Raw genomic sequence first — 24,110 nt, forward strand, 5'->3', positions numbered from 1 at the left:
TTCTATTTTATTATTGTTGTTCATCTTCTATTGGCCTAATTTATAAATTAAACTTTATCATAGATGAAGTTTATACATACAGATACAGATATAGATATATGTATATACAGGGAAAAACACAGCACTATCCATGGTTTCAGGCATCTACTGGGGTCTTGGAGCATACTGCCTACATATAAGGAGGAACCGCCGCACCTGAAAAAAACATAAGAACTACCTGGCACACCCCCGCCTCTCTATCTTTGCCCTCCTCTTGTGGGAAGGATGAAACAGACGTGCTGCCTTCCCCCTTTCTTCCCTGCTCTTTCAATGGCACTGCTATGCTCACAGTCACCTGGCCCGAAATCTCTTAAGTCCCTCAACCATCCAGTCATGTCCTCTGCTGTTTTACACACTAGTGTTCTGACCCATGTACTCCCTCTTTTTCTAGAAAGCTTTTTTGTCAAAATCCTATTCATATTACAAAACCCAATTCATGCATCACTGACTCCGTGAAATCTTTCTGATCATTCCTTCCTCTGTGCTTCGTGTGCACATCAATTATTACACTGATGACAGTAAAAGATAACTGAATAACCACATGCAAAGCTGATATTCACCAGTACACAAAGATATGACAACACAGATTGCTAAAATATTTAAATATGTCATTTCTGTTTCCTGACCTCCAAATGTCCTCATCCCACCTCAGCTTTCCTAATCCCTCTTTTAGGGTCCCTTGAATCTCATTGTGGTCCAGCAACAAACAGGTTCCCCATGGCAGAGCTGGTGTCCCTTCAGTACACATACTGAATTATACACATACAAATTCAGTTCAGTTCAGTTCAGTCGCTCAGTCGTGTCCAACTCTTTGTGACCCCATGGACTGCAGCATGCCAGGCCTCCCTGTCCATCACCAACTCCCAGAGTTTACTTAAACCCATGTCTATTGAGTCAGTGAGGCCATCCAACCACCTTATCCTCTGTTGTCCCCTTCTCCTCCCGCCTTCAATCTTTCCCAGCATCAAGGTCTTTTCTAATGAGTCAGTTCTTCGCATCAGGTGGACAAAGTATTGGATTTTCAGCTTCAAATCAGTCCTTCCAATGAATATTCAGGACTGACCTCCTTTAGGATGGACTGGTTGGATCTCCTTGCAGTCCAAGGGACTCTCAAAGAGTCTTCTTCAACACCACAGTTCAAAAGCATCAATTTTTCAGCACTCAGCTTTTGTTATAGTCCAACTCTCACATATAAATTACACACATATAAATATCACCCCTATCTATATGGATAACTTACTCCAGACCACCTGATCTGCCTCTTGAGAAATCTGTATGCAGGTCAGGAAGCAACAGTTAGAATTGGACATGGAACAACAGACTGGTTCCAAATAGGAAAAGGAGTTCGTCAAGGCTGTATATTGTCACCCTGTTTATTTAACTTATATGCAGAGTACATCATGAGAAATGCTGGACTGGAAGAAACACAAGCTGGAATCAAGATTGCCGGGAGAAATATCAATAACCTCAGATATGCAGATGACACCACCCTTATGGCAGAAAGTGAAGAGGAACTCAAAAGCCTCTTGATGAAAATGAAAGTGGAGAGTGAAAAAGTTGGCTTAAAGCTCAACATTCAGAAGAGGAAGATCATGGCATCCAGTCCCACCACTTCATGGGAAATAGATGGGAAAACAGTGGAAACAGTGTCAGACTTTCTTTTTTGGGGCTCCAAAATCACTGCAGATGGTGACTGCAGCCATGAAGTTAAAAGACACTTACTCCTTGGAAGGAAAGTTATGACCAACCTAGATAGCATATTCAAAAGCAGAGACATTACTTTGCCAACAAAGATCCGTCTAGTCGAGGCTATGGTTTTTCCAGTGGTCATGTATGGATGTGAGAGTTGGACTGTGAAGAAGGCTGAGCGCTGAAGAATTGATGCTTTTGACCTGTGGTGTTGGAGAAGACTCTTGAGAGTCCCTTGGACTACAAGGAGATCCAACCAGTCCATTCTGAAGGAGATCAGCCCTGGGATTTCTTTGGAGGGAATGATGCTAAAGCTGAAACTCCAGTACTTTGGCCACCTCATGCAGAGTTGACTCATTGGAAAAGACTCTGATGCTGGGAGGGATTGGGGGCAGGAGGAGAAGGGGACGACAGAGGATGAGATGGCTGGACGGCATCACTGACTCGATGGACATGAGTCTGAGTGAACTCCGGGAGTTGGTGATGGACAGGGAGGCCTGGCGTGCTGTGATTCATGGGGTCGCAAAGAGTCGGACACAACTGAGTGAGTGAACTGAACTGAACTGAACAGACTCCTGAACTAAATGATGATTTACATAGTTTTTGGAACAAGACCTGTAAGGAAGCCCCTGAGTGTCAGAAGCACAGGATTCCCCAGCATCCACAACACTCCCCACAGGGCAAACTCCTCACAAACTTTGAAGAGATTTACAATGTCTCCAACGGCCCTCCCTACTCAGCCAGGACTTTGCACATAGTAGATCTTCCTTAAGTCCTGCAGCCCAGCAGCCCTGCTGAGTGCAGCTCTGGCGTTAGATCAGTTTCACTCTCACCTCCCGCAAGCTGCCCGATCCATCTCCCAGCCCCAGCTGCTCGCCCTCAGTCCACCTCATCCCCCACGACTGACACAGAGGCCAGCCCTCTGCTCCACTCCAATGATCCCTTGATTCTGACAAATCCAATCCACACCCTCCTGAGACTGCATGAGGGTCCGCATTCTTGACCTGCATCTAGGAATGAAAAAAGGACCAAAGGGCACACAGTTCCTCAAAGTACAGGAGGGCAGTGAATCAACAGAACTTACCCCTTTAAAAGATAACTGTTTAACTTTTAAAAAGTTAAAAGCTGTTACAAACAGTTCCTTACATTTTTATAACCTATTAGGGCTTTAAAAACCTTTCACATCCAATTGATTCACTTCCTCCTCCCTCACCATCCAGTGAAGCAGAAAGAACAGGGATTACTTTCTCCGATATTAACGATGGGAGGTGATTTTGCCACGTAACACAGCTGAGTCACAGGGGCCAGGACTGAATTCTAACCTCAAGAATCTCAATCCCCAGAGCCCTCTGGTTTCCTTGGGTAAGTGTGTCTCTTTAATGGATACTTTTACAGACTAGGATACAAAAAACAACATACAATTCTGTCACTTACTGTATTCTAATGCTGCTGTATTCTCCTGCTTAGCACTTTCACTTCCTGAAAGCATGGGTCTGTTTTCTTGTCTGCTGTCTGTCCCAACCCCCTAGACTGCAAGCAAGATAAGGCCATGAACCTTGCCTGTCTCCTTTGTCACCATACCCCAGCACCTAGAGCAGAGCAAGGCACACTTGACTGTGAAAAGAAAAGAGGATTTGGACTCAAACCCAATAATGACCCTCCCACTGATATTTGTGTGTGTGTTTGGGGGTGAGGGGACAACTCTCAGACTGATTCTTTTCGATCCTATGAACTGTAGCCTACAAGGCTCCTCTGTCCACGGAATTCTCCAGGCAAGCATTCTGGAGTGGGTTGCCATTGCCTTCTCCAGGGGATCTTCCCAACCCAGGGATGGAATCTGCATCTATTGTGTCTCCTGCATTGGAAGGCAGACTCTTTACCACTAGGGCCACCTCTCCAAGCCTCAATCTCTTCACCCTTAAAATACAAATGATGACACCTATTCCCCAGTGTGTTGAGGGGAGGAGTTTTTAAAAAAGAATAGTTGCCAGTGTTCCACACAAGATAAGCAGTCAATAAATGTTGGGTCTCCTTTCTACCAGTCACCAGCTGTGCTTCCTTCATCCTGCCCACCCTAAATGTCTCTTTCTCCTATCAATCACCCCCATCTCCTACAGCCCTAGAGCCACAAACCCGCCTTTCTCCACCTCCAAGCATAAGATCCTTCCTGTGGCCGGTGTCTACAAGGGGGACCCAGGCTGAGCTCACACCTGCAAACGACCACATCTTCATGTCTGCCAAGCTTTGACCTACTTCCCAGCCAGACCAAAGCAGGTGTTGCTGCTAGTGATTCAGCAGGGACTTTTTTTCCCCCAAGTCGTCTTGAACATAGAACATAACACAGAATCACAGATGCACAGAACTCAGAGTTGAAAGGCCTACAAAGCCCAGCCCATCAAATGCAACTCTCTTAATCGATAGATGTGGAATCCATGTTTTAGAGAATGGAAATATCTTAGCCAAGAACAAACCCCCCAAGTTCCCCAGAATCAGTTATAACAGCTTGGCTCCAGTTATATCCTAAAAATGGACCCTGACTTGCCCACCACTTTCCCTCATCTCAGAAAAGATTCTTTGTGTCTCAGAGCTTAAGTTCTTGCTGATTCCATCCCAAGCAAATGTATTTTCCATTATTAAATATTCTGCATCTCTGTAGATGATGGAAATTTTCTCTACTTTCCAGCCCCATGAACTGCAGTTTACACACCTGGAAATAAAACTGAAAACATTTTAAATAAGGGAGGATATAAGAAAAGACCAACAGACTAGAAGTAAGGAAGTACAGAATACAAACTTGGTTCTGCCACTAACCACGTGTACAATCTTGAGTGAGTCCGTCTTCCCTCTGAGTCGCCTTTTTCTCATATTAAAATGGAATTGCTGGAGCAGATCCTCTCCAGGCTGTGATATTCTGAATCTATGTGTCTCATCATCACCTTCAATATAATATTATCACCCACTATCCAAAATAATTAGACTGTGACTCATTAAGCCCAGAATTTTCTCATAGTGCAACTGAGTATATGTCCTTTAGCATGTGATCAACATTGTCAATGAATTGTAAAGCTTTTCAAAAACAAGGGTCCCATTTTTATGTAATTATGTCACATAGACTTGTAAATACGTAAATTTCTGCCAAATGATGAAGTTTTAGAGTAATGCATGCTGTAGGGTGACAATAAAACAGTAAGACAGTTTCATCAATACATCAAAATTTAGGTTTCCTGTGACTGTGGATTTCTTCACAGTAGCTCCTTTATTCTAATAATCCTGCCATTCTTCAAATCCCTTCCTTATAAACTTTGTGAAGAAGTAGTTGTAGACTTTACAGGATATTCTCAATGGGAGCACCTCTTTAATTTGGGGATGGATTCTGATCTTTCCAACAGTTACTCAGAGACAATTCCAGTGAATAAGGGAAATGAGCAAGTTGCTGGTGATCAGGGTGAATAACACTTGCACAAGAAAAATTATCACAGGAAGCTTTTGAGTGAGAAGAACTTCACAGGCACAAGTCATAGCACCATAGTTAACCCCAGAAGACTCAAAAAGGGCGATATGATACTCTGTTGGTTTCTAGGCAGTATCACATTTGCAATATATTGCACTAAGATCATGGCATCTGGTCCCATTACTTCATGGGAAATAGATGGGGAAACAGTGGAAACAGTGTCAGACTTTATTTTTCTGGGCTCCAAAATCACTACAGATGGTGATTGCAGCCACAAAATTAAAAGACGCTTACTCCTTGGAAGGAAAGTTATGACCAACCTAGATAGCATATTCAAAAGCAGAGACATTATTTTGCCAACTAAGGTCCATCTAGTCAAGGTTATGATTTTTCCTGTGGTCATGTATGGATGTGAGACTTGGACTGTGAAGAAAGCTGAGCACTGAAGAATTGATGCTTTTGACCTGTGGTGTTGGAGAAGACTCTTGAGAGTCCCTTGGACTGCAAGGAGATCCAACCAGTCCATTCTAAAGGAGATCAGTCCTGGGTGTTCATTGGAAGGACTGATGCTAAAGCTGAAACTCCAACACTTTGGCCACCTCATGAGAAGAGTTGACTCATTGGAAAAGACTCCAATGCTGGGAGGGATTGGGGGCAGGAGGAGAAGGGGACGACAGAGGATGAGATGGCTGGATGGCATCACCGACTTGATGGACATGGGTTTGGGTGAACTCCGGGAGTTGGTGATGGACAGGGAGGCCTGGCGTGCTGCGATTTATGGGGTCACAAAGAGTCGGACACGACTGAGCAACTGAACTGAACTGAACTGAACTGAACTCTTCTTAGAGCTGCCAAGAAAATTCAATGTGCCAATTCAGAGGTGGTGCTTCTCTCCTGCTTTCTATTGCTCTTTTGCCCCAAAAAAGAAAAATAAAGTTTCTTAATAAATTCCAGGTGGTCCTATTAGAATCCAACACAAGCATAGTTACTATAATATGGCCTCAAAGACAATGACACAGTTTCCCAGTTTTCTTTCCCTGCTAAGAACACACATACACACACACACACACACACACACACACACATAGTGAAAAAGGCCTTGTGCTTTAAAATGTTCATAACAGTGGTATTTATAAGAATAGATAATTGACAATAATCCATGTCCAAAAACATTTAAATGACTAAATTTAAAAATAGTACTTCTACTCAATGGAATATAAGTGGCCATTAAAAATATAAGAATTATAAAATAACCTGAAAATGTTTATGAATATTCATTGGAGAAAAGAAAATAGCAAGCAAACTGCCTAGTAAGAGGAAGTAGAAGAAAGTACTGGTAGATAATATTTTAATAATATGCTTTCTTTTGAAAAATGATGATGACTAACAGCTAATGGCATGACTCAGGACGTCTCCATGTCAGCCTGGAAATAGCTGAAGCTATGATAAAGACATAGGGGTTTAAATAGAAGGCAATCAGAAACTCCAGGAAAAAAAAAAAAACAAAAGACTGCATGAGAAATCATGACACAAACCTGGAGAAACCACTCCAAAAGAAAAGAAAAAGTTGATGGAACTTCAAGAAGAAATGTAGAATAGACTCCAAGCAGCCAGGAAAATGGCTGGATGAAAGATGGAAGGAGAAAGATGGAAGATATATAGGATATGGTAGAAAACACTTAATTACTTGATTTTCTTCTCCCAATCAAAAGAATACAACCACAAAATCCAAGAATATTAACAACAAAAAAAGCAAGAGGCTCCATGTGAAAATAAAACAAACAAACTGGGATGATTTTCAACAAGTAGAGGGGAATTAGAAGGATCTACTAGATTCTGATGCTAAGGGAAAGTTCAGTCCCCTATGAGTGGCTTAAAGGTGGTGACCTCAGAAGCCTAGAAAAGGAAATGAAACCACAGTACATGACTTAGCCCTGTATTGAGCAATATTTACCTAGAAATCATAATGCAAATGCTGTTGATTGTTTTCAGCTTTTGGAATCAACTCACAGACAAAGCACAGAAGATTCAGTTATGGTTCAAAATTATAAAAGTGCATGTGGACATGTATGCATTTATAAAAGCTGGAGATGGTAAAAGTAACATAAAACATAACAAGTTGTAAAAGTGGGAGAGGAAAGGTACAGAGAAACCTCAACATCTTCATCTTACAAAACGGTGGGTGAAGCGATCCTGCCAAAAGTTGATATGGCAAGGAATGGAGATGTATGCACATCATATAAATTTATAAAGGAAACCAACCCAGAGAGAGCAAAAAAAGTGATCCAACTGTCAAAACTTAGGAAGGGGGATAGGAAGTGTCAGTGTGTATATGAGCTAGTCCTTCCTATCATAAAAGCCAGTAGGCACAACTAAAACGAAGAACTTAAAAACTAAAGATATAAGCATACTATTTAAGGACATAACAATAACCACCAGAAGAATTAAAAAGAAAAAATGATTACAGATGGAGAAGGGATTAAGGTTGAGAGAGATGGGAGAAGAAATTCTTCTTAGTTTTTTGGGTTTTTTTAAATAAATATTTCTGAGGTATTTTACTCTACTTTTACTATGAGCATTTATTTGAATATCTTTTAACATTTTTAAAAATAAGAATACACGTATATATATGGCTAAGTCCCTTTGCTGTCCACCTGACATTATCACAACATTGTTAATTAGCTATACTCCAATATAAAATAAAGTATTTTTTAAAAGGTTAAAAACATATATATTTCAGAGGAAAAAGGAATTGCTCAGAGGTCCTAGAGGTCAAATGTGGAGGATATATCTTGGCAAAATCATTATGAAGGGACATTCTTGGGGAGATACTAAATACACAACCAGTCCCCTTTTTAGGTCCCTTTGTGCTAGGATGCCCAGCTGTGCCTGACTCTTTGCAACTCTTTGGACTGTAGCCTGCTAGACTTCTCTGTCTATGGGATTTTTCAGGCAAGAATTCTGGCGTGGGCTGCCATCTCCTCCTCCAAGGGACCTTCCCAATCCCGGGACTGAACCCAAGTCTCCTCTGTCTCCTGAATTGCAGGTGGATTCTTTACCCACTGATCCATCAGGGAAGACCCTTTAAATCACTATGCCCTTTTAAAAAAACCCCTCTTCCCACTCTCCCCAAGCTCTCTCTCTCCTAACATCCTCCCATAAAATTTTAAACACTGTATGCCCCTCTTTCTTCACTGGCTTCAAAATAAAAAGCAGACCCCAGTGAAAACTTGAAAACATAAAGAATCCCTGAGGAAACCCCAAAATCAACAGACAGCTCAGGCTGCACAGTCCTGTGGCCTAGAAGCGCACCACGGCCTGGAGGTTGGAGCTATAATTAGCTGCTTCTGGGCAGACAACAAGAACTCCTGTTCCCTGGAAAGGAGGTAATTAAAGGAGGCAGATTTCAGCCTGAGGTGGTAAGTCTCAAGGAACTGTGGCTCCAGGCAATCCCAGCCTGCACCCTGAATGAGGAAATAGGAACCCTCAGGCCTGACACTCCATTCCTAAACCATTTTTTCTCCTCTCCAGTTTCTAAGGCCAGGGGAGTGCCAGCCATCAGCCTGATCACGTCTCTTCTTTTGGTCACTTAAGACCCATTCACTGGGCACCCGCTGTGTTCCAGGCATGTGCTCAATACTACAGCAAGGGCACAGATGAGTCAGACCTGAACCTTGACCTCAGGGAGCCGACAGGGCAGATGGGCGCAAACAGAACTCAGAGCACCCAGCACTCCTGACAGACTTTTTCTCCAATTCCTACAACCACCCGGCAGAATAAAATGCTTTCCCCCTGTTTTACAGTTGAAGAATCTGGAGCTCAGGGAAAAGATACCACCTTCCCAAGGTCATGGAGCTGTAGAATAACTGGGCTTACAATCAAAACCAGGCTTCTCTAGCTCTAAAACCCAAAACCTTTTCTCCCTGTGCCATCAAAAAAAAAAAAAAAAAAATAGGAAAAGAAGGCATCTCTACAAACAAGGCCAGGGACCATGTGCAAACCTTTCTCAGAGCTCAGCACAACACTCATGGATTTCCGTTTTTAGGGATTTCCCAAACATCATATTACACCTGTGCTGGTGTTTAATGGCTCCCTCTCATACCGTCCAACACCTTAGCTGTCACCATCTCAGTGTTTAGAGCCTTTAGGAACGAGGGCCCTGGCTCAGCATTTCTCTCTCAAAGTTTGGCACTCCACAGGGTCCTTGCTTTCGGTAGGAAAGGATCACACAGCATGATCCACCAAAAACCCAGAAGTCTGAGCTCCATCACCACGAGCCTGAGGGAGTCAGCAGCTCTGGCTTCACGTCCTTGTCTTGCATCTCAGCATCTGTCCACCTGAGACCTTCTAAATACAGCCAGGCTCCTCGGGAGAGTGGCCCAGGAGATGTGTGCATCTGCCTGGCACACCTCTGAGGCCTGCCTTCTGCAGTGCTGTGTCCATCTGCTAATTTGCCCTGCATATTCACCCACAACTGTTCCCATAAACAAGCGTGATGCCAACTTTCCTCTGTTTGGGAAAGAGAAGAGGCACAGGAGAGGGGAGGCTTCCCATAGGACTGAATCATGACCTTGCCATGAAACAAAGATTTAAGATCCAGCTTACCTACTGTATGCAACGGTTTCCACATTGATTGTGGCAACTCCATGATTTGGGGATGCTGCTTGGCTATTCTGTACAAAAAGAAACCTAGAGTTTGGTGTTCAACTAAAAAAAAAAATGTAGCCTGAGGATTGTTCTCCCTACATCACATCTACTGACCAGCTCCTGTTACCCTGACCCTTCTTGGAGACACATGGTCATCCTGGGCCTTTATTTGGACACCCGAAATCTGAACCAAGGTCAGTACTGATATTAACTACTTAAATATAGCTGAGTCTTGCATGCTTTGGTCCATATTTGTAAGTTTGCAAGTGTCCACCTGGCCACCAGCTACCCAGACACTTCCATGAGAATTTTCCATGAACTCTCAATACTTGCCAGCCTGTGAATTTTAAGGGGACTTCCTTGGCATTCTCTCATTCATCCTTAATGGTCTTATACTGCAACGGGAGGTAAGATAACTTCCTTTGGGCATAAGTATATGAAGGCAGATGAGGGAAGCCCCTCATTCATACCTCTGGCAAAAACGTACTGAGCAATTAATTCATGTAATTATGCTGTGATTGTGCCTGCATACAGAGTTGAAAACACACGGAGGCTGCCCTCAAAGTATTCAGGCCTCGCAGAAGGCCAAGGACAAGCAAATTATTAAACGAGTATTGGCACAACGGAAATCAAGCTATCCACTCGTGACTCCAGCCTCCTCACGGGCAGCAATGCACATCTTCCATGAGTCAGTGTCCCTGGACCACTCTAACAGATGCTAAAATTTAGACTTCAGTTCTCCCAGCTGGAAGCGGTGGGAGGACGATAAAGCACCTGATAGGTTAGCAATACACAGTGGAATCTATTTCATGCTGAAGAGAAGAGTAAAAAATAGAGAGAAAAAGGAACTTTTCCAAGAGTTGCTTCAACTTTCAATTACTAGAAGGTACCAGACAGAGAGACCAAAGTACTGGGAACTTCCCAATTCCTTCTGGCTCCACAAGCCAAGGTCAAGAGCAAGGAGAGCAAAGAGTTGTAAGACCCTGACAACCCTCAAGATCACCCCTCATCCACACCTTTACCTACACAGCTCCCTCTTCCTGACAGGTCCCTGCCCTACCTCTCCTTCCAGATTATCCCTGCTCATCCTTAGAGGTAGGCTTTGCTTGCTCCAGCCACAGTGGCCACACATCAAATGCTAATGGAATTAGATAAGGCACACCTGCTGTTACTCCACCACTTGGAAAACAATTGTTTAACAGATCCCTATAACTTTCAGAAGAAGCCCAAGAGACTCACTCTACGATTTCTTATCATCCAAGGCCCTCCACACCAGGGCCTGACCTGCCTTCCCATCACACGGTCAGTGAGCTCCATCTGAAGGAGGCTAAGCATCCTTAAGAGCCCACTACAGGTCCAATACTGTAGAAGCACAGTTCCCTGATCACAGAACTCATCCCTTCTTCTGGGCCCACAAGGCACACTCTCGTCCACTTTCCCCACACTGTCTGCTCTTGGATAGTTTATCTTTTCATGGGAGCAAGTCCTCCTATCCCCACTAGATGGGAAGCTCCCTGTGGGCAGGTCCTTATACCCCGGACACCCCAGGACACTCATGGCACATCCAGGCACTGAGAAGTCACCCCAGCATAGCTCTCACAGCTGGAAGTAAGCCATACAAAATCAAAACTTCACTGCTTTTCAGTGCTCAATCTATACATTTTCACCTAATGTACTTTTTACTGTATTCTGACTGGATCCTCCAATTCGATTTACAACATCTTGGCCAATCGAATTCCCAACTGACAGTCTCCCACCAAGAGGCACAGTATCTTTCCTTGAACACCTCCAAGGACCTCATTTGGGGATATCTTTTACTGTGTCTTCTTAAATACTGAGTTCACTGTATCTCCATTGGCTTCCGGTTGAATCCCTAGGAGTGGCGGGTGAGAAGGGCAAGCACAGGACAAGCTGGGGAAGCAGTGTCACATGACAACTAAGAGTATGGACTCTGAAATCAAGCAGAACTGGGTTCACCTCCCAGCCGGCCACTTAGGGGAAGACATCAAACCCTAGGCCTCTCATGGCTGCTAAAGAAGAAAAGGAAATATAATTCAGGCAGAGTGCCCGGCTCAGTGAGCACTTGATAAAGTGCAGCGATCATGGTAATTAGTTCTATTCCTGTTTCCCATTCTGGCCCACCGCATAATCAGAGTGCTAATCACACCCTTGACCTCTTGGTGATGCCTGTCCACCCTTCCATAGGAGATCTTTGCAAAACCTCAGTCAGCATCCCATTCTGTTTGCTGCTGGCTGGCAGGACTGGAAGCCAGGGCTGACCAGATTTCCCATTAAAACTTTGGCACTGGGAGGACAGTGAAGAGTCAGGGGGAACATAGATTCTTGAGTTTTGGCCTTGCAGGGTGCCGTCCACCCCCCATTCTGGAGAATGAAGGACATCAGATGCTGCAGCAGCTACCTGGGCCACTTGGATCAGGGATCTTGGATACAGCTCCCTGATCACAGTCCCAAATGACGGCACCAGGAAGGAGAGCCAAGATGGGGATGAAAGGGCAGCATGTGACCACGTCTGCCACCCACACCCAGGCTGCCGACCCACTTGCCACCCTGGAACATATCTGCCTCAAGCACCGGGGACGAGGTGCCACCTCTTCACCAGGCTTACTTCCCACCCATCACTGCAGGTTGGCAGTAGCTCAGGGGCTGCATCCTCAGGCAGAAGACACTGAATCCAGTCCTGGCTTCAGACTAAACTCTAGGTAACCCCGGAGTCTTGGTGATCTCTCTGAGCCTCACTTTCCTCATCTGCACAACTGGATACTGACTTAAACTGTTGGTTTGTTTACCAGGATGCCTGGCAAACACACTTATGGAATTTTCTCTAAGTAATCAGGACAAGGCTAGCTCTTGGGAATTCTGATTGAGGACTGGGGTGAGAGCTGGGCACATATATGTTTTTAAAATTCTCTGCTGATTCTGAAGGTTAAGAATCACTGGCCTTAGTGGGAAGGGACAAACTAGGGGTATGGGATGAGCAGACTATTGTTATTGTTGTTTAGTTGCTCAGTCATGACCGACTCTTTGCTACCCTATGGACTGTGCCCTGCCAGGCTCCTCTATGCATGGGATTTCCCAGACAGGAATACTGGAGTGAATTGCCATTTCCTATTCCAGGGGATCTTCCTGACCCAGGGATTGAACCTGTATCTCCTGCACTGGCAGGTGGATTCCTTTCCACTGCACCACCTGGGAAGCCTGGATTAACAGACATAAACTACTATATATAAAATGGGCTTCCCTAGTAGCTCGGCCAGTAAAGAATCCACCTGCAATGCGAGAGACCTGGGCTTGATCCCTGGGTTGGGAGGATCCCCTGGAGAAGGGAAAGGCTACCTACTCCAGTATTCTGGCCTGCAGAATTCCATGGACTGTATAGTCCATGGAGTCACAAAGAGTTGGACACAACTAAGTGACTTTCACTTTCATATAAAATGGATAACAAGGATTTACTGTACAGGGAATTACACCCATTACCTTGAAATAACCTAAATGGAATATAATCTGCAAAAATATTGAATCACTATGCTATACACCTGAAACTAACATAACATTGTAAATCAACTACAATTCAATTTTTAAAAAAGGAATTCAAAGGGGAAAAAAAGAAGACTCATCAACCTTAAAGACCCCTATGTCCTCTTTTGCTGAGATCATCATGCCTCACCCCTGGGAAATACGTATAAAGACCCTGGCACAGGGCCTCGCACACAACAGGCACTAATTAAAGGCTCACTCCTTCTACCAACACATCCTCTCCCAGCCAAGGCAAGATGGCAGCTGTGAAACAAACTGTGTTGGCCAACCAGATGAGTCTGAATCAGCACAGACACATGGTCCACCACTAGGAGTGTCCTACCAGTGGGAGAATGGGGAAGGTGCACCTGTAAATACACACAAGCCCTGAAGAGTGGACGTGAGCACTAGAGCGATGCTTCCCAACCTTACTGTGCACAGTTCAGTTCAGTTCAGTCGCTCAGTCGTGTCTGACTCTTTGCAACCCCATGAATCGCAGCACGCCAGGCCTCCCTGTCCATCACCAACTCCCAGAGTTCACTCAGACTCATGTCCATCGAGTCAGTGACGCCATCCAGCCATCTCATCCTCTGTCGTCCCCTTCTCCTCCTGCCCCCAATCCCTCCCAGCATCAGAGTCTTTTCCAATGACTCAACTCTTTGCATGAGGTGGCCAAAGCACTGGAGTTTCAGCTTTAGCATCATTCCTTCCAAAGAACACCCAGGGCTGATCTCCTTTAGAACGGACTGGTTGGATCTCCTTGCAGTCCAAGGGACTCTCAGGAGTCTTCTCCAACACCACAATTCAAAAGCATCAATTCTTCAGCGCTCAGCTTTCTTCACAGTCCAACTCTCACATCCATATATGACCACTGGAAAAACCATAGCCTTGACTAGATGGACCTTTGTTGGCAAAGTAATGTCTCTGCTTTTCAATATGCTGTCTAGGTTGGACACAACTTTTCTTCCAAGGAATAAGCATCTTTAATGTGCACACACATCACTTAAGATGAACTTAACAAGTGGAACTTGTTAAGATGAGATTCTGGAGTGGGGCTGACGGTCTCCATCTTTAACAAGTCCCAGGTAATACTGATGTGACCAACCCAAGAAACAAATCTCGAATAGCAATGTTCTGAACACAGGTATTAGCCAGGGTAAACTGACACACAAACTTGCTGAGCATCAGTTAAGTACCACTGTGCACTGTGCTGGGGCTGGCAAGACAGAGATGCATAAGACGTGGGAAAGAGAAATCTCAGCAAGCATTCACATTTAAACATGCTTTAAATTCCAAATCTGAGGCGGAGCCAGGGTATCATGGGCATTCCAGCATTAAGTCATTAATAACATCTGGGCAGCATGAAACAGAAAACCATAGGAGAATGAGGAGGCACCTACCTTATGGAGGAGAACAATACAAAATATCAATAGGACATTCAGCATGGTGCCACCATGGAGGTTAGAACTGCAATGGTTCTAGCCAGTAACAGTTTTTATATTTTTTAGGGGGAAAAGGAGGAGTGGGAGGAGGAGGAGGAGAAGATGTGACACATCACATGAGGCTTGCAAAGCCTGAAATATTTACTATCCAGCTCTTTACCCAAATATGCTTGCCAATACCTGGGCTAGAAAGCGAGATGCACAGTACACAGATTTCACACCGGTTACTGCAAGCGGCTGCAGGTGGTTGTTTTATTTTGGTTTGTTTTTTTTTCTTCTCTGTGCTTTTCCTTAGGTTCCTAACTTTCTTCAGTTACCATGAATTATTTTGAAATTAAGGGTGAAAAAAGTCCTTGCATTTTCCATGTGCAAGTAATATATCTTAGAAAGTAATCAGAGGTACAGGAAAAAAATGTAGTAAAGAGGATGTTCATCACATTTTTTATCAATGATGAAAAAATGGGCATTCAAATGTCAGCTACCCAAGAAAAGATTAAAAATGATGGTATATTCTTATGATGGAATAATATCCATCATAAGTCATCAAAAAGTATGAAGAATTCCCAGTGCCATGAGAAGGTGCTCGTACTCCACTGTTTGATGAAATGGTAATATACAAAACTGTACATACCATAACGTGTCAAGTCAGCAAAATGCAACAGAAAGTAATGAAAAGAACTATTCAAGAATATTAAAAACAAACAGCATTTGTATCTAAACTGTGGATTTATGAGTGAGTCTCGTTTCCTCCTTTATATTGGTTTACATATATTGGTTCTATATATTTGAAATATATTATGAGCATGTGCTGCTCTTAGAGCAATGCTTAGAAAATCTGGTTTTGTTTTATTCTTTCACAGTTCTTCATGAGAGATTGAGAAGAGGTTCGAGAGATGGAGACATCTGTGCTACCTTTTGAGTGATGAGCAGGTGTTCACCAAATAGAAACAAAGGGCCCAGGGCCAAGAAGAAGGGACATGAAAAGTCACAGGCATGCAAGAGAGTGCTTACTAACACACTCGTGGTAGCTTCAGCTATAGAATGTGACTAACAGGGGTTGGCCAGAGACACTTCTAGAACTGAGGTAAGGTCGGATGGATGGCAGGGTGGAGGTGTGCCCAGGAAAGGATTTTACCCACAGGCCAAGAGAGACAATAAGCAAGAAGGCAGAGGCCAGCTGGAAAACAGGAGGGGAGATGCCTGCTCTAAAACAGAGGGGACGATCACGAAGAACAGGCAGAGCAGGGAGAGAACTGCAGGTGAGAGTCTTGCACTCAGTGCCACTCACAACACAATTCTCCTTCATTCCTAACACGGCTCTGCTGTGTGTGTGTTTGCACCTAAAAATAAAATTAGTTGGGAAATCAAACCAACATATTCTTATTGTCACAAAGCATTGCCAGAGGCCATTCTGACATCCTCCTAAAAGCAGACCCCATGAACACTCTGTGTGGCTTCACAAGTTACTTCTGAGTAAGGCATAGATGCCGGGCAAAGGAAAAGATGCCATTCTGTCCAGCGGACCCAAGGCAGGAGACTAAGTGGACAAGGATAAAAAGGAAGAAAGCCTCATGGGAGGGAACAAGGAAGATGAGGTAAGCAGGGCCAAAAAGAGCTGGTCCCCCCTTCTGCCAGAAGTCATGATCTTGGAGAAAGAGAAGAGGCTGCAGAGAGGCTGTGCTCAAGTCCTGTTCAAGGCTGGCTCCCCAGCAGGATGAGAAATGGGGTTCCAGGAAACGCGAAGGAACGGTGCTGGCAGGAGACACTCAGACCCGCTCACAAGGGCTTTAAATGGAAACATGAGAGTAAGGGAGGAATTTGGAAGTACAGAGCATGCACTGAGCAGACAAGTGTGTCCCAGCTATGGACACCACAGAAGGGCAGGGGCTCAGGAATCACAGGGGAAGCCAGGGGAGATAGATCAGTCTGGCCAGCCCTCTCAGCCTCCAGAGGCCCTGGGGCCCAGGCAGGAAGTGAGTTGCAAAGGTGGGATAGGAGCTTGGGAGGAGATCCACAGGGTTTCCTGGGGGCACTGCCTGGAAGAGGTTCACAGACGAGCCAGACAGAGAGTCATGCAAGAGGAGGCCACTGTGGAAGATGGAAGAAGGCCACAGCCTTCGAGGATGGCAAATTAAAAACCCTGGGGGTGAGCAAGCTGCTAAGATTAACAGAGAATGTGGAGGACTGTGGCTCTGTAGAGCCTAAATGCCCTCAATATCTCATTTTCCTTCTGGGGAGCCAAACATGTCTGCATGTCTGCAGGACCACTGATCTGCAGCCCCGATGAGCTCTCCATCACCCTGCTGCCAGGATACCTCCTTTATGTCTCATACACACACCTTCCAGCGCTGCTCCACCTGCAGCCCCAATCTGGTTTGCATGTCTGTTTCCTGTGTTGACCACAACCTTGCAGACGCCTGAAAGGGTATCTTATTCAACTTCTCTGCCCTGTCCTGGGAATGGAAGACAGTGGACACAGAGCTGGCACATGTCCCTTGCTACACACACACACACACACACACACACACACAATGTAAACTAAGTCTGCATGTGGTGTGCTTAGTCACTCAGTCATGTCCAACTCTTTGCAACCCCATGGACTGTAGCCTGCCACACTCCTCTGTTCATGAGATTTTTCAGGCAAGAATACTGGAGTGGGTTGCCATTTCCTCCTCTGGGATTGATTCCTGACTCAGGGATTGAACCCGTGCCTCCTCTGTCTCCTGCATTGCAGGTGGATTCTTCACCCACTCAGCCATCAAGGACCTGCTTCAAATTATAGCTCAGTCAAGTCAAGTGACTTGCACAAGATCACACAGCTAGTTAAGTGGCTGGGACTAGATCTCAGCCCTCCTAATTCCAAGTCATGTGCTTGTTCCTCTAATTCCCACTGTCTCTCAGTTGTAGCACTCAGTAAGTCACCTATGCATGAGAGGGTGGGGACCACGTTCTACCCAGTTAACAATGATTGCATCAGGCCTATCGGTCAGGGAGTGAGGGCCAGGTACAATCTCGGCGCTCTACCTGCTGTCCTAGGAGGTATTACTATTCTCGTTTTCAGATGAGAAAATGAAAAAGCCATTTACTCAAGGTCAAACTTCCTGAGACCCATGCTTTCAGACTACCATGCTATAATACCACCTTGGGTTCAAGTGCAATTCCTAGTGCAGAGCTGTAGTCAAAAATGTGGATTAACTGAGTAAGAAAATGTAGGATGGAGACAGCTTTTAAATGAAAGGCCCTCAAAAATAAATTTGTGACCAAATCAGGCAAAGCTGGTGAAATATGTCATCATCCTGTAGTAGAACTAAAAATAATAATGTTCCTGGACCTAAAAATAATATTGTTCTAGTGACGGTATGGAAATGACTTCGAGCCAGGATTCCTGGTTTTGACTCCAACTTCACTCCTGATATCTGTGTGACTCTAGACAAGTCCTTTCCACCTATCTCTGTGTGTCCTCTCCCCATCTATAAAATCTCAACAGACCAGCTGTGGGACTAGGTCAGGGGTTCTCATCAGCACTGGCACACCCATGAGCTTGTGGGAAGTACAAACTCATGATCAACTACATCAGATGCTCTGGGATGGGGTCCAGAAAACCCTAATGCCCCTTCAAGTCTGAGAACCACTAGATTAGATGACCTCTCTGATTCTTCCAGCCCTAACCACTCTGAGAACCTTAAGCTTCTTCAGTTCAGCATCATCAAGGTCTCCCAATTTTGCCATTCTAATTTGGATCCGACATGAACTTCAGTCAGCTGGCTCTCTCATCTGGCCGTGTCTGACACCTCCTCCTGTGATTAATACAGAAGGCCCCAAGAAACAGACAGTTCACTGCACTTCTTCTTCCCATTTACCACCTCAGCAGCATGCATCCTGTCACTATATTAAGAAAATAAGAGTAGAGACATTACCAGGGAAGCCCAACCATGATCATCGTGGAATACTGGCACTACCTTTCAACACACTGGGAAGAGGACTGGTCCCTGAGGAAAGCAGTAAGGGACCACCATAGACCCTGGTGCCTGTCTCAGCCCAGCAGTATCTCTTTATTACCAAGCCAGCTGAAGGAATGAGAGAGCATCCACTTTGACACATGCGGATGAAACAAAACATTTCTTGCTTGGTTCTTCTGTGTCAAAAGAAAAAATCAATCCCAGATCAACCTTACAAGAATGAAAATATATTTCAAAGAATAGTCTATTTTCTGTGTAGGCTATCAACAAATGGACTATTCATCACTTCATTCCTAAAGTAGTGCCTGAAAGTCTATTGTGGAATGAATGAATGAACAAATAGCAGGCACCTTGGAGAAGGCAATGGCACCCCACTCCAGTACTCTCCCCTGGAAAATCCCATGGTTGGAGGAGCCTGGTAGGCTGCAGTCCATGGGGTCGCTAAGAGTCAGACATGACTGAGCGACTTCACTTTCACTTTTCACTTTCATGCATTGGAGAAGGAAATGGCAACCCACTCCAGTGTTCTTGCCTGGAGAATCCCAGGGACGGGGGAGCCTGGTGGGCTGCCGTCTATGGGGTCGCACAGAGTCGGACACGACTGAAGTGACTTAGCAGTAGCAGTCTCAGTGCTAATACTGAGGAGATATAGAGATTAGCGGGTTAAATCCCTACTCTAAAGGAATTAAGTTTGAGTAGTATGAATGATGTCAAACCTGTCCATCCATCCATCCATCCATTCAACAAGCATTTGTAATATGTCTGTCAGATTCTAGATAAGAATGAATGTCTAAAGAAGTTAAAAACTCCTAAATAAGATAGGGACACAGATAACTACAATAGAAGGTAAAAAGTGCTCAGTGCCCTGCACTCAGTCCAGACAGAGACCATAAGAGGAAGGGATTATTTCCTGCTTAGGACCAAGGGTGAAAATCAAGGCCTGCTTCATGGAGGAAGTGCTGGCCCTGAAGATACATTTGGATTCAAACAGGCGATGATGGTAGAGAACAGCAACCCAGCCTGAGAAAATGCTGTGACAAAGCACGAATGAGGGAAGGCAATGGAGGTCAGTTTCTAAAAGTCAGTTGGTTACCATTCAACACAACCAAAAATGGCAGGATAAAAAGGATACATGTGGAGACAGTAAAGAGATCAGTGGCTGCCAGATTTGGGGGTGAGAGGTAGGTATGAATAGGCAGACGACAGGATTTGTAAGGCAGTGAAATACTCTGTATGATATAATGATGGACACATGTCACTATACACGTGTCTAAACCCATAGAATATACCACACTGAGAGTAAACCCTAATGTGAAGTATGGACGCCGGGTGACACTGATATACCAACATGGGTTCACCAACTGCAACAAACAAACCACTCCGGGAGGAGATGCTGACAGCTGGAGAGGCTTTGCCTGTGCAGGAGATAGGGGACATGTGAGAAATCTCGGTACCTCCCTCTCAGTTTTGCTGTGAGTCTAAAACTACTCTTAACAAGCCTAAAATTTTAAAAATCTTTGAAGGCTATCAAAAGGTTGATTTCTCCAGGATTCTGCGACTGCCTTGACTACCCTCAGCTTTTCCACCGAGCCTCCCCGCTGGAGGTGGCCTCCCTCCATCTCTCCTGACACTGAGTGCGATGCCGGACACCTCCTCACCTCCTCCCGCTTCCTGCCTCCCATGCGTCTCAGCTACCACACCCTTGTCTTCCTCCTGGGTGCCAGTGCCTGCCGCAGCCTTCACTGTACTCACTATGCCATGTCGTTACACTACTGTTTTCTGTAATTTATAAAACACATACTGCCCACGAGTTTGTATTTTTAATTCCTGTAAGAGGTTTTGGGATCCAATTTGTGTGAAAGTCAGACTGCAACATAATGTAGTATTGTATGATAAAAGCCTCCAAGAATAAAAACAGACAGTATATCCCGCTTATCAGAAACTCAAACACTGGTTCCATTTCCGAGTATCGCAGATTTCCTTATGAATGACTGGTTTTTGTTTCATATCAATTTGTCCCTGCCTTCTAGAAATTAGTTCTAAGGATAAAGTTTTCTAATTTTCAAGGCTTCTTTTTTTTTGAAATATATATTGAGAACCTACGATGTTTCAGGCTATGCTAAAAGTAAGCATCTTCGCTTACTTAACTTTCATAAGGTAAATGGTGGTACTTTGTATCAAGTACTGTTTGAGGTATCACTGACCACTGAACCAACTTTACAGATAAGAAAACTGAGACATACGGTGGAAGAGCCTGGATCCAAACCCAGATCTTCCAGAGTGTCCCTAACTGTTGTTCACTCATCCATTAAACAACAGGGACAAGATTGGGGTATTTCCACAATCCTTTTTTTTGACCCTCACTGGGCTTCCAGCTTCACCTAGGATCATCACTCCCCATTCTGGGGCCTCAGTCTCTTCCCTGGAAACAAAGAGACTGTATTATGGTGATATTTAAGCCTTACTTTACCAGAGCCTATTCAAATAGAAAAAGTAGGGAAGTGTAAGAAAGTCAGTCCCGTCCTGCACCATTTCAACCACAGCTGCTCCAGTTTATGGGTTCAGCGTTACATGTTGTAATAGGCTTCTTAGCTATTAAAAAAAAACCTGTAAAGCCACTCTAGGGTAGCGAAATATCAACTAAGTATAATGTGGTACCCTGAGGTGTATCCTGCAAAAAAGAAAAAAGACATTAATGGAAAAACTGGTGAAATCTAAATAGAGTCCAGTTCCGTTAATAGTCATGTACCAACATCCATTTCTTAGTTTTGACAAATGTACTATGCTAATGTGGTGGTACAGTGATAAGAATCTGCCTGCCAATGCAGGAGACATAGGAGACATGGGTTCGATCCCTGGGTGGGGGAAGATCCCCTGGAGGAGGGCATGGCAACCCGCTCCAGTATTCTTGCCTGGAGAATCCCCATGGACAGAGAGCCTGGCGGGGTGCAGTCCATGGGGTCTCAAAGAGTTGGACACGACTGAGCACACACACAATATGCTAATTTAAGAGGTCAAAAATGAGAGAAACTGAGTGAAGGATAGATGGAAATTCTCTGTATAATTTTTACAACTATTCTATAAAGCTAAAACTATTCCAAAACAAAAAATTTAAAAAGACAAAAAAAATAAAAAACACAGAGAGAAAACACAAAACCTCATTTACCTGTAACATCTCCAAACCACAATTTTCTGACTTTATAACACATATAACAGCTGCTGCTGCTGCTGCTAAGTCGCTTCAGTTGTGTCTGACTCTGTGTGACCCCATAGACAGCAGCCCACCAGGCTCCCCCATCCCTGGGATTCTCCAGGCAAGAACCCTGGAGTGGGTTGCCATTTCCTTCTCCAATGCATGAAAGTGAAAAGAGAAAGTGAAGTTGCTCAGTAGTGTCTGACTCTTAGCGACCCCATGGACTGTAGCCCACCAGGCTCCTCCATCCATGGGATTTTCCAGGCAAGAGTACTGGAGTGGGGTGCCACTGCCTTCTCCAACATATAACAGCAGATAATATTTAATGGTTACTTGGCATGTGTCAGGCTCTGTTCTAAGCATTTCACATAGTTCATTTAATCCTGACAACTAGAAGACAGTAATTTTCTTCTCCTCATTCTGAGGATGAGGTAATAAAAGTCTAAAGAGACTGGGTAATAGGTCAAGTTAATAATGGTGGAGCCAGGACGCAGCCTAGCTCCAAAACCCGTGCTTTCAAATGTTATACAGATCAAAGCTTTCAAAATGCTTCTGTATTTTTTAGGCAGGCCTATATAACGGGAAATCCAAACAACTAATCACAAAGACCAAGAGATGAGAACTGTGTTTAATACAAAGAAGAAGTCAAAGGATTCACAAGGTAAATTTCTAACTTTGGAAAAGTCTTTCCCGGAGCAGAACCAAACTTGACTGCCATTTCCAATGGCAGCTTCACATGTCAATGGCGTCGCTGGGTCTCTGCAGTGTCCTACGTGCGCTGACACGTCAACCTTGATAGCATGCACCACCAGCCAATATTATGGCCTCTGGTGTGCCACTTGCCAAGCTGCCTGCTGACATTTTCATCCCTAAAGTGTCTGTCCAGGTAGGTGGTAAAATGAAACATGCAAGCTGCCTTTTCAAGGTCTGCAAAACTAGCTTCAGCTTTCCAAGTGATTAGTTTTCCTAGATGCTTAAGAATTCATGCTGAGACTCTAACAGTGCACTGCCCAATTCTAGAAGGCAAAAATCCTTCCTCTGCAATGAATAATGTTCCTCACTGGCTGTGGTTTCCCCCAGGTGTCAAGAAGTCAAAAAGCTTCTCAGTTCCATTGTGGGCTCCCCCAGGGCAAGACTTAGTCTCATTCATTGAAATATATTTATCCAATAAAGAAAGGGTTCTGAAGAACAGTCTCCTGGAAGGACCTGCAGCTGGCCAGGACCGCCATTCCCCAATCTGACCCATCACAGTAGCCATCTGTCTTTAGAAAGTTCCAGAGCGGACATCCTTCATGGGCAGAGCCAAGAGGGAAAAAGGAGACAGGGAGCTATCTGGCTGGGCAATAGAAGAGGAGCATTTACAGCAAGAAGTGTGTTGGCAAAGAATAGATAAGCCTGAATGGCAGAGGAGGAGGAAATATGACGAAAAAGTAACAGGCAATATAAGGAAAATGACTCCAGTAGAAGGCTGTGGGTAGAAGAACCACACCTCCCATGTGTGGACAGGGAACTCTGCCCACTGCCCATATCCTCATATCACCAGTCTTGAAGATACATATCTCATCAAACGGCCCAGACCGACTCCAGCGAATGTTGACTTCACTGGACCAAATGCTAACACTCAATATGTTTAGTTGAAAGGACTGGAAAAAGAGACCTAGCCTACCTGAGCATTTCACAGATGGATAAACTGAGGCTCGGACTGGGGAAAACTCATGCCCAGAAACAGAACCTTGAGCTCCCATTCCTGTGCCTATGCTGCCTTCCATACAGATGTGATTAACAAGGTAGGTACTGAAGGAACCCCACCTGGGGGCAAATCTCCCCAGTGTGGAGGACCAGATCTGTAGATTATCCTCCATTCCATCCAGCAGGTTCCATCTGCTGGTTGCTCCTGGAGAGGAGAAAATTGGTAGCACTATTTTCAGTGAAGTAAAGTACTTGTCAGGAAGAACATAAAGGGTACTTGCCTCAGAGGGAGAGGATGATACAGATGGATGAGAATGAGAAATGTAGACAAGGTGACTCATCAGAAGAAGGGATGCTAAGGAGAAAGGAAAGGTGGAGAAAGTGGGAAGTGATGAGGCAAACGGAAGCTGGACCTGCCAGATGGAGGGGCCAAGACTCACTCTTCACAGGACAAAGAGGCTGCCCCA

General features: G+C 44.6%; 1 protein-coding gene across 3 annotated transcripts in view; it reads right to left on the minus strand.

Moving 5' to 3' along the window:
- The window catches only part of LPP (LIM domain containing preferred translocation partner in lipoma), a 745,809-nt gene that overhangs the window by 704,458 nt on the left and 17,241 nt on the right, over positions 1 to 24,110 (minus strand). The window lies entirely within an intron of this gene.

This window comes from Bos indicus x Bos taurus, chromosome 1 (genome assembly GCF_003369695.1).
Source record: "Bos indicus x Bos taurus breed Angus x Brahman F1 hybrid chromosome 1, Bos_hybrid_MaternalHap_v2.0, whole genome shotgun sequence".
Classification (NCBI taxonomy): domain Eukaryota; kingdom Metazoa; phylum Chordata; class Mammalia; order Artiodactyla; family Bovidae; genus Bos; species Bos indicus x Bos taurus.